At 47.2% G+C, this 11960-nt stretch overlaps 1 pseudogene; it reads left to right on the forward strand.

Moving 5' to 3' along the window:
• The first annotated feature begins 10874 nt into the window (after positions 1-10874).
• LOC110595274 lies at positions 10875-11521 on the forward strand (annotated as a pseudogene).
• The last annotated feature ends 439 nt before the right edge of the window (positions 11522-11960 follow it).

Below are 11960 nucleotides of genomic sequence, written 5' to 3' on the forward strand. Positions count from 1 at the left end.
TTGCAGTAAAACCTAGCGTAGATTTATTTTATACCTCCTAAGTGGATACAAGTCATCACAGACTCCTACTCACTCTCACTGAAAGCCCTGCCCAGCTCCAAGCATAGCCAGTGCCTCCTGGTCCCCATCTGGATGGTGTCTCCAGTTCTTTTCTCTCATGAGAACCACACGTGAACATAGGTTTGGGCTTTTCCCCACTTAATTTTGGGAGAAAATTAAAACTTGCAGGATAAGGACATAGTTATGTTGTCAGGGTGATTATTTGGCTTTTGGCTTACACTTGGTCTCATGGAAGACACAGGGGAGAAGCTTGGATAAAAACTAGCTTGGAGACTTCCCTTTCTGTAAACACAACCTGAACAAATGTAAATCGGCTGAGTGGGCAGAGTCCTTGCCTATCCTGAATACAGGCGTCTCTCTCTGGCATCAACGAAGGTTTACTCAAAGATGTTTTCGCTTGGGTTTCTGTGAATGAGCAGGAAAGAACATAGATGGAGAAGCCCTGGATGGAACTTGGCCTTCCTCATTCACACTCGGAGCCAGCGACTGTGTCAAAAGTCGGGAGATGCAGCTTGGAAGGTAGGGCTAGGGGCTGGAGTGGCCCTGGCAAAACGAAGCCCTGGACGTACCACAGACTGAAATATGGCTTCGAAAATGGTTCAGCCCTGGGGCAGGTGTTAAGACTGGCCTGACATTTCAGAGAAGGTTCTTAGCAAGGTTTTCTACTCCAAAACTGTGATGCTAATAATCCAAAGTGTCCAGCCATGTGGCTGAGGCAAAACTACCTTGACAGAGCTAGTGGAACACTTTTATTTACAGTTGTAACAATCCAGGCTCTTCAGTAAGGAGTTATATTCTATGTCCGTTTCCTCCACAGAAGACAGAGAGATGCACCACTTTCTCATCATATATGGTCCAAAATATGTTTAAAGGAGTAAAACTCATTAAGTTGCTTGCACTCAAAAATCTACTACATTTATATCTAACCCATGTAATATTTTTGCTTTTTTCCACTGAAACCATTTGGCACTTTCACAGGGCACCGTACAGGAGGAAAGCACCTTTCAGGCTGTCACAGGAAAGCCTAGATGTGCCCTTGCCCTCAGGAAACATTGAGGAGACATGGAACTGTGCATGTGACATTTGCAGTAAAACCTGCATAGATTTATTTTATTGCACAGCGTCAACTAGCAATTCGAGGCAGGATGTGGTAAATGCTAAATGCGGAAGAATAAAAAGACCCAGAGAGATTTAATGAGAAAATATGAAAGCAGATTAGAGACTGGGCTTCCTATCTCCGCAGGATTATTGACTCTGTCTCCAGAAAGAAGAGCTTGAGTTACGGAAGGACTTCAGTTCATCATCAGAAAGAGCTTCTACATTGGAAAAGCCAGTCCAGTGAGGCCGCCCAAGGCATGCTGAGACTAAGTGAGAATCTGTTCAGGAAGCTGAGAAAGGATCTTCTATGTTGAGAAAACTAAATAACCTTTAAGACTGGCTTGAAGCTGGGCTCGGTGGCTCAGCCTGTAATCCCGTGCCTTTGGGAGGCTGAGGTGAGTGGATTGCCTGAGCCTGCGGGTTCGAGATCCACCTAGGCAACTTGGCGAGACCTCATCTCTACAATAAATCAAAACTAGCCGGGCGTGGTAGCGCACACCTGTAGTTCCAGCTACTTGGAAGGCTGAGGCAGAAGGATCACCAGAGCCTAGGAGGTCGAGGCTGCAGTGGCTGGGAGCGGTCACTGCATTCCAATCTGGGTGACAGAGTAAGACTCCAACTCAAAAAAAAAAAAGAAAACTCTCCAATCAAACATAGTATGCAAAGATTTTTTACATCTGTGTTGTTGTTGTTAAACAGAGCAAGATACCTTCTGGGTTTATAAAAAGCTGAATGAACATGCTGCAGGGAAGATAGGCGGGGTGGGGGGGGTGGGGGGGGTGTTGTCCCATCCCACCACCAGCTGATGCTGATCAAAAGATGCTACTGGCCATTTAGCTTCTTAAGATGTGAGATGCTCAGGCTCCAGTTACTTTATGTAGAGAAACACATCGCTTAACGGCAGGGATTCGTTTTGAGAAACATGTCTGAATCCCACCATTGTGTGAAAACAGTAGTATGTACTTGTACACACCCCAGTGACACAGCCTGCCACACACCTAGGTAGATGAATGGCCTGTTGCTCCTAGACTACAAACCTGCAGCTCATGACTGTACTGAATGCTGCAGGCAGTTGTAATTTAATGGAAAGTATCTGTATATCAAAACTGATCTAGACACAGGAAGGATACAGTAAAAATATGTCTAATATGTCTTCTAGTTTTATGGGACCACTGTTGGATATGCAATTCATCATTGACTGAGACACGGCGCCTTCAGTGCCCGACTGCGTGATCCAGGGATAGGGAAGAGGAAATGAAAGACTTCAGAAGCTGCGCTGCAGTGGTCAGGATGGGGTGGAACCAAAGTGTGCTTTTCTCACTGAAAATGCATTCTTGGTTTGTAGGAACAGAGGTCTGGAGTGACATAGCAGGCTCTTTTAAAAAGTTTATTTTTATTTATTTATTTTGTTTTGTTTTTATTTTAAAGATGTGGGGTACAATTCAGGATTAGGTATACAAGTGATCATCGTACAGGTTAAGTTTGGGCCTCCCTTTGCCTGGTTTGAGGTCAGATACCTTTATTTATTTATTTGAGTTGGAGTCTCACTCTGTCGCCCAGACTGGAGTGCAGTGGCTGCTCCCGGCCACCGCAGCCTCGACCTGCTGGGCTCCGGCGATCCGTCCGCCTCAGCCTTCCAAGGAGCTGGAGCTACAGGTGTGCGCTACCACGCCCGGCTAATTTTGCCAATCCCTTTCTTACATTATTATTACTAATGTTCAGGGTCCGCTTATGAGTGAGAACATGTGTACTCAGTTCTTGTTTCTGTGAGAGATCACTGAGTATTATAGACTCCAAATCCATCCAAGTTGCTATGCAGTCCATAATTTTATCCTTCTTTATGGCTGCATAATATGCCATTGTGTATGTGTATATGTAAACATTTTTTGAGACAAGGTCTCACTCTGTGGCCCAGGCTGGAGTGCAGTGGCATAAATGGCACACTATAACCTCCAACTCTTGGGCTCAAGTGATTCTCCTACCTCAGCCTCCTGAGTAGCTGGGACTACAGGCACATGTCACTATACCCTGCTAAACTTTTCTTTTTTGTGTGTGGAAACAGTGCCTTGCTATGTTGCCCCAGCTGGTCTCGAACTCCTGGTCTTAAATTCAGCCTCCCGAAGCTCTGGGATGATAGGTATAAGCCACCGTGCCTGGCCCACAGGCTCCCTTTTCAGTCGACACCTCCTATCTGCTGCTGGAACAGATCAACTATATCTTCATCCTCCATCTACACCTGTGCAAGTGTCTGTCTCATGGACTGGCTGCCTACCCAGTGAGAATTAGATCTGCCTCACTGACAAACCCTGTCGTTTACAATAGGCATTCACTTACAAAGTGATATGTGGATCCTTTTTTTTTTTTTTTGAGTTGGTGTCTCACTCTGTTACCCAGACTGGAGTGCAGTGGCACGCTCCTAGCCACCGCAGCCTTGACCTGCTGTACTCCTGAGATCCTTCTGCTTCAGCCTTCTGAATAGCCAGAATTACAGGTGCACACCACCATGCCCGGCTGATTTTTTTTCTTTTTTTAATTGTAGAGATGAGGTCTCACCAAGTTACCCGGGCGGGTCTCAAGCCCACGGGCTCAGGCAATCCACTCACCTTGGCCTCCTAAAGTGCTGGGATTACAGGCTGAGCCACCAAGCCCGACTGGTACGCAGCTCTTAAACTGCACCACAGAATCATCTACCTGCAACCTGTAAAGCAATGTGATCATTGATCTCAGTCTTGACTCCTTCCTTGGCTTTTCGTCAGCTGTGGCAAGTGCAGGAGTCTTCCAGCTGCTGGCATATGGAAGAGGTCCCAGGTCCCTTACTGAATGAGTTTTATCCCATGTCATCTCTGTGGAATTGCTTCCAGTCATTTGTTGAATGTATAAAGTGTGAACCACACTCTTAAGAAGGTCTTCAAACTCGTTTTCAGTTCCCCCACAGTCTGCAAAAAGAAAACAAATCATTGAAAATAAAATAGCCGGGCTCGGTGTCTCAGTCTGTAATCCCACGCCTTTAGGAGGCTGAGGTGAGTGGATTCTGAGCCTGCGGGTTCGAGACCCACCTGGACAATTTGGCAAGACCTCATCTCTACAATAAATTGAAAAATCTGCCAGGCGTGGTAGCGCATGCCTGTAATTCCGGCTACTCGGAAAGCTGAAGCGGAAGGATCGTGGAAGGATCGCAGAACCCAGCAAGTCGAGGCTGCGGTGGCCTGGAGCGGCCACTGCACTCCAGTCTGGGTGACAGAGTGAGACTCCAACTCAAAAAAAAAAAAAAGAAAAGAAAAGAAAATACTCCGTCCCCTCGGTTAACTTCCAAGTCCCTGAATCCCTCTTGACTTGAGGTGTAGTACCTTCCACAATGCCCCTGAGAACTAGGCAAGTGGCCCTGGGCATTTTTCCCAGAAGGACCTAGGAATCCCAACTCAGGCCCCACCCAGGGGGAGGCAGCTGCTCCTGGGTTGCCATCGATCACCAGGACCACTGACTCCTGGGCAAGCCCCCCTGTTGTGCAGGCTGCTGGTGCCACAATACCCCCTTGCTGCCCACAGAAGTTTCTGGGTTCCTTAGACTCAGCTTGTTTGGGGCTTCTGTGGCAGCTTTAATTTAGTTGACTCCACCCCTTCCCAACAACTCTGAGCCCACCACTGTCCTGGAAAAAAGGATCTTAAAACCCAGAGCCAAGGAGCAGGGCAGTAATTACTCAAGGTTACACCTCTGGTCTCCTTCAGAGTTGGCCTCAGATAATGAATAAATCAGGCTGCCTGAGGAAACTCTGGCTTGTTTTAAATGCCCTGCAGGGATGCTAGCCCCGGGGTTCTACCCAGGGTAACTCTTCTCACTTCCATGGAGTTGTTTAGACTTCATTGACCACACCATTCCAGGACAGTGGGTGGGAGGCCATGCTGAACACACTGCTGTCTCTGTGCGCATCTACTACCACTGTCCAAGGAAGGCCCAGCCTGGTCCTTAGGGCTTCAAAGTCAAAGCCATGTGAGACCAGAAGTCTTCAGAAACTCTAGAAGGAGTCTTACTCCTATTCAGTTCAACCCTCTCTCTCTCTTTAAAATTGTGGTAATTATGCATGACATAAAAATGTATCATCTTAAGCCGGGCTCGGTGGCTCAGCCTGTAATCCCGCGCTTTGGGAGACTGAGGTGAGCGGATTGCCTGAGCCCGCGGGTTCGAGACCCGCCTGGGCAACTTGGCGAGACCTCATCTCTACAACAAATCCAAAAAAAATGAGCCGGGCATGGTAGCACCCGCCTGTAGTTCCAGCTCCTTGGAAGGCTGAAGAGGAAGGATTGCCAGAGCCCAGCATGTTGAGGCCACTGCACTCCAGTCTGGGCGACAGAGTGAGACTCCAACTCAAAAAAAAGTATCATCTTAAACATTTTTGAGTATACAATTCAGTGGCATTATCAATTCACAATGTTATACCACCATCACCACTATCCATTTCCAGAACGTATTCATTATCCCAAATGGAAACTCTGTACTCCTTAAACAATATATTCCTCTTTTTTTTTTTTTAGCAGTGAAGAAATAAATCAAAAAGGAACAGGGCTGGCCCATGCCATGCAGCTGGGATCAGGGGCCTATAAGTCTTGGAATTGGAATCAAGGGCTCTGTTCCCTGTACAGTCTGATTTCTTAAAATAAGGATTGTTAATATATATACACACACACTTACCAAGTACTCAATGACCTGTTCTGGGATCTGCACTTTCAGAAGGAAGTTGGCAGAGTATCCAGAAATAGGCTGGCAAGGACTTGGGATCCTTGTCTTTTATAAACGGAAAGCCTTGGTGATGGGGGACCCAGGATGGTTAGGTGTCTTCAAGGGCTTTAAAGCATAGTGTGTAAAAGAGATACAACTCACCTTACTTTGAAGGACAGGAACAGGATGGAGAACACAAGGGCAGCAAGACCAATTCTAGTGAACACGTTGAACTTTTCAATTCCTCCTCTGAGGCTCCTGGCCACTGGGCGTGAGGCGCAGAGCAGGGCTGGGTCCTGGTGCCAGTGTGAGGTGGGGAGTGACATAGCTGAGGAGCGTCCCTTCCCACGCTGAGACTGCCACAGGAGTGATGGGATGATGTCTGAGGCTGCCAGGCTGCCTACCCAACCCACAGTTCACACAGTCCAGGCTTTGGGAGCAGCTGTAGGGAGGTGCTGGCATTGCAGCTGATGGAATGGCGGGAACAGAGCGTGGATGTGTGCACTCCGAACTGCAGGCCATGAGATTAGTTCAGTGGCTTGACACCCAGCAATTTTTTTTTTTTTTTGAGTTGGAGTCTCACTCCGTTGCCCAGGCTAGAGTACAGCGGCACGCTCATGGCCACCGCAGCCTCGACATGCTGGGCTCAGGCAATCCTTTCGCCTCAGCCTTCCAAGTAACCGGAACTACAGGCGAGCCACCACACTGGCTAATTGATTTACTGTAGAGATGAGGTCTTGCCAAGTTGCCCAGACTGGTCTCGAACCCCTGGGCTCAGGCAATCCTTTTACCTCGGCCTCCCAAGGGCTTGAGCCACTGCAACTGGCCGACACCCAGCAATTTTTAAAAAATGAAATAAAATTGAACAGAACATAGAGTACAACACGCAGGGTATGGGTAAATGGGTGTTTTTTAAGCAATACTCTTGGATATATTGTATATGAGTGTATACACTGTACGTATGAAATGTGTGTTTTATTGAGGGTTTAAATTTTTTAAATTTAAAAGTTCAAGCCGGGCTCGGGGTCTCAGCCTGTAATCCCACGTTTTGGGAGGTTGAGGTGAGTGGATTGCCTGAACCCGCGGGTTCAAGACCCACCTGGGCAACTTGGCAAGACCTCATCTCTACAATAAGTCAAAAAAAAAATTCAAAAGCCACTCTTTTATTCAAAAGTTGCACATAAACGTCTTGGAGTCTTAGAAGTGTTGCTAGAGAGGCCACATGCCAGAATGGAGAGGTGATAGTCCCTGCCACTTGTTTTCTGGTCCAGTACACCGGGACGCTCTGTTTGTGGCACAGGATTTGGGCCTCTGGGGTAACCAAGTACACTGGCTTGGCAGTGAGCACAGCCAAATCTCTGCACCCCCAAGGGGTAGGCAGAACAGCATATCTGACATCTTATTAATCTTTCCTCCATGTTGAGGAATTGTTGTGAAAATGAATTCTGGTCCTCAGAGAGTAACCAGAGATAAATGTTGGAGATGGAAAACTAAGTGCATATGCAACCCCAACTCCCCCACCCCTGCCACACACGCACATCACCGAGATGCCCACATCTATGTGGATTATCCCACTCCCTCATTCCCTAAGTCAGGGCCTCTGCTCTCGTGGGGCAGGACTGTGCATGCATGCCGGTCAGACCTCCATGGGAGCTTTAATTAAAAGGGAGCTGCTGCAAGGAGCTAGTGAGGGTTTTGAATGAACAGGCAAGTCATGGAGTGCAGTTTTTTAGACAACACTGCACAAGAGGGTGTCTGGAGTAAGATGGTGGGAGAATTATGTGTGTAATAAACACATGCACACACACACAATGTATTCAAATCTAAAGGATGGCTGGGTGTGGTGGCTCGTGCCAGAAACCCCAGCACTTTAGGAGGCCAAGGCAGGAAGATCGCTTGAGCCCAGGAGTTCAAGTTCAACATCGCAAGACCTTGTCTCTACAAAAAAATTTTAAAATTATCTGGGTATAGTGGTGCTCACCTGTAGTCCCAGTTTCTCGGAAGGTCGAGACAGAAGAGTCACCTGAGTCTAGGAAGTTGAGGCTGCAGGGAGCCGTGATCAAGCCACTGCATTCCAGCCTGGGTGACAGTGAGACCTCGACTCAAAAATAAATAAATGACACTGAAGATCCATGGAGAATTCTTTCCGTCAAGCAGGGTTTGTACAGTGGATCTGCTTCTGTGTGTCCAGCATCCCTTCCTGATTCTGACAATAGCATCCACTTTCCTCTACTTCCTATGGACAATTGTTCCTGTCACGCTGCTCATTCCAAGAGTGGTTCTAGCGGGACTGTCAGTGTCTTGTCCCAAGCCCTGGCTTTGGGGAATGGTTCGTGAAACAGCAACTAGCCCAAGCTGAGCCGGCAAGGCCTTTCCCCAGAACTTATATGTTAAATAAGTAGGCAAGGACTCAGAGTCTCCCACGAAGTTGCTAAGCATAGAAACCATATGTTGGAGCTGTCCTTGGCCCCATGTTCCTCCAGCCACGTGGTGGAGACTACCGGCAGAGCAAGAGAGCAAGAAATCTGGTCCCCAGTTATGTGAACAAACATGGCGGGGGGCGGGTAATTTTTGTTTGTCTTTTGCTTAAGCTGGTATGAGTGGGTTTTTGGAATTTACACCTGAGAAGGTTCCTTCAGCATGTGTACAACAGAAGGTGCAGAATTTAGGGGGAAAAAAATCTGTGTTCAAATTCTAGAGCCAGTTCTTATGACCTGTGTTCAATAATAATAGTACCTATTTTTTAGGGTGTTTGTGAGGTTTAAATGAGTTCATTGTGTGAAAGTGCTTTATATGATAACATTTTATCTAAATGTTAATGATAATTACTAATTCAAGCACCTTTCTCTTTTAAAAAAAATGGGAGGGGGTAGGGTAATTTTCTTTTTTTTTTTTCTTGAGTTGGAGTCTCACTCTGTCGCCCAGACTGGAGTGCAGTGGCCACTCCCGGCCAACGCAGCCTCGACCTGCTGGGCTCTGGCGATCCTTCCGCCTCAGCCTTCCGAGTAGCCGGAATTACAGGCATGCGCTACCACACCCGGCTGATTTTTTGATTTATTGTAGAGATGAGGTGTCGCTGCGGGTGTCGAACCCACAGGCTCAGGCGATCCACTCACCTCAGCCTCCCAAAGGTGCGGGATTACAGGCTGAGCCACCGAGCCCGGCATTGTAGAGTAATTTTCTAAGCATAACCTAAACTTTCTAGTAAAGAGTCCTAAGATGTGGGAAGCTGGGGTGCAAGTAGTCTATTTCCCAGCCATGAGCCACCCAGGCAGGCACTGCGGGTTGGCGGGTGCTAAGGCTCAGGTCTGATAGCAGTTCACATGTTTGAAGAGCCTGCCATATTTTACCACCTCAGTAGGAAAGAGGGAAGGAGCATGGGGGAGGCACCTCTCCCAAGGGCTCTGGCTTGAGACTGGTATGCCCTTGTCCCCTTCCATTGTGCAGGTATGGCGACGCAAGTGTGCCTGGCTTCAAGGGAGCTGGAAGATGTCCCAAGCTGGACTCTTGGAAGAGGCGCAGATGGTGGTTCAGAGTCACCCACAAGGAGCCAACAAATAATGCTCACTCCCTGCAATGAAGAAGTGCTCAGTATCAGTTGCTTCTGTATTGTAAGTTCCCTCACACAATTGGAATTAGAAAAGAAAGCTTGTTCTCAGACGAGGCTGCAGAATGACTCTTTCTAGGAAAAATGCACTGATCTCATGCTCACACCCTGCCAGCTCCCTTGGCTGCTCCAAGCACACTTTTTAGCTCCTTTTCTCTGGGGGTCCCCATTCCTCTGCCTAGAGTGACAATCATGAAGACAGGCCCTGGAGAAAGTTCAGTTCATCTGCTGAAATGCTCCCTTCACTTACGGGGGAGCAAAGAGAGAGGACAAGGGACAGATAATGACCTGAGCATCCGATGTGCTCCGTGTCCCAGCCTGGTTTGGGCCACACCATGAATTCCTGCAGACCCATGTGGAACCCACGCAAGGTTTTTCCTGTAACTCTGGCACTGCCTAACTCCCATCCTGCTGGAGGACTGCGGGGAGGGGTGTGCTGGGCACGTGGTAAGATTGACGGATGGTGAGCCTTCCAGTGCCACCAATAATGCTTCCCGAAGTCCCGCTAGCCATGGAATTTGCAACGAGAAACTAATGAAGTCTTTAATTATCAAGTCCTAGCTACATAGTCTTCCAAGAAGGCAGGGTTCCTAATAAATGCTCTGGCAGGGTCCACAGACAGGGATGGATGGTGTGTGGCTGGTCGAGCGTGGGTGTGAGAGGCCACCCACAAGGCTGAGGTGGCAGTGCGGCAGAGTGCGACTTGTTCGTGGCCTCAGCAGATGGGCGCCCCCTCCCTGTCCTTTACCCCACCCTCTGGACCGCCCAGACACGTGGGAGGAACTGGCCTAGGCTAAGTCCACCTGCACTTAGCTCATCTGCAAACATCACTAGCTCCTTAACGACTTGTTTTGAGCATCTCCCTGTGTAATTACTTTGCAGTTTGTCTATTCACTGTGAATAGGAAATAGTTTCTTCCCTACTGCTTGTTATAGTTTCCAACTGTGACCAAGTGCAAGCATTTCTTGGTAAAGAAAAAGTAGGAATGAGTCTCTCCTTACATAGAATATGAAGAAACATGGGAACCAAGAGACGTTTTTGTATAAAAGTGCTTGGAAGATAGATAGGGAGGTGTGGACTTCTTAAGGCCACGTCCACAGATACAATGTAAAGTGGAGGAAATTCTCCTGATCATTTGGACTTTTTTTTAGAAACAGGGTCTTACTGTCGCCCAGGTTGGAGTGCACTGGCATAATTACAGCTCAATGCAGCCTCTAACTCCTAGGTTCAGACAATCCTCTTACCTCAGCATTCCGAGTAGCTGGGAGTACAGGTATGCACCACCTCGCCCAGCTAACTTTAAGAATGTTTTGTTGAGACAGTGCCGCACCTAGAGGAGAGACAGGAGTTCCAGAAAAGTGGAGCTGGATTAGCATCATTATTGCAGTTACCATCCCAATGGAAATTACTTCAACAGGAACTGTTGATGTACCTGGAATACTTCTTGATGCCTGTCATTAATGGGTGTCAGGTGACTGCCTCACCCAACAGGACTGAAGCCATGTGGGAAGATTTTATAACCTGCTTAAAGGATCAAGATCTGATATTTTCTTCAGCGCTTGAGGCCCCGTCTTGCTACCTCTTAACGAAAACTGCCCTTTGTTTTTGGTTTTAGATGACAACTTTTATTATCAAAGTATGCGATATGAAGTCTACCAACTGGCACAGAAATATTCGTTAGGCTTTTGCCAGGTCTTTTTAGATTGTCCTCTTGAGATCTGTTTGCAGAGGAATGGCCAGAGACCACGGGCATTGCTTGCTGAGACCATCCACCTGATGGGAAGAAAGAAAACCCAACCCTGAGAAAAATGCTTGGGAACACAACAGTCTCATAATTCAGTATCTGCCCTGTGCCTCGGAAGTCAGTCTAGAGGTGACTGATTTATTGCTTATTGCTTTGGAAAATCCAGTAAAACATACTGAGGACAACTTGGAACAAAAGGAAACAGATAGAATTATTTGTTCAACTAACATGTTTCACAAGTTGATCAGATACTCCGAAGAACCATGTCTCACACAATGAAGGAAGCGAAAGAGGAATAGGTGCTTCCTTACAACTTGAAGCTTCTAGCAGCAGAACGTAACAAGCTCAAAGCAGAGTTTTTGGAAGACCTAAGACAAGGAAACAAAAAATATCTGTGCTCTCAACAACTATTGATACATCAGATGTCATTTCTTTTTTGCATTATGAGAAAGATAATATTGTACAGAAGTATATTTCAAAGCAGCATTAAAATTTCTGAATTTTCAATAGTGTCTGATCTTGATAAGCTTTCACAAACTAGTCAAAACAACAATTTTATATTACTACGTTTTGTTTGTTTGTTTGTTTGTTTGAGTTGGAGTCTCATTCGGTTGCCCAGACTGGAGTGCAGTGGCCTCTCCTGGCCACCGCAGCCTCGACCTGCTGGACTCCGGCGGTCCTTCTGCCTCAGCCTTCTGAGTAGCTGGAATTACAGGCATGTGCTACCACGCCCAGCTG

The sequence above is a fragment of the Carlito syrichta genome, unplaced genomic scaffold, assembly GCF_000164805.1.
Source record: "Carlito syrichta isolate Samal-C Ts95f unplaced genomic scaffold, Tarsius_syrichta-2.0.1 Scaffold288869, whole genome shotgun sequence".
NCBI lineage: Eukaryota > Metazoa > Chordata > Mammalia > Primates > Tarsiidae > Carlito > Carlito syrichta.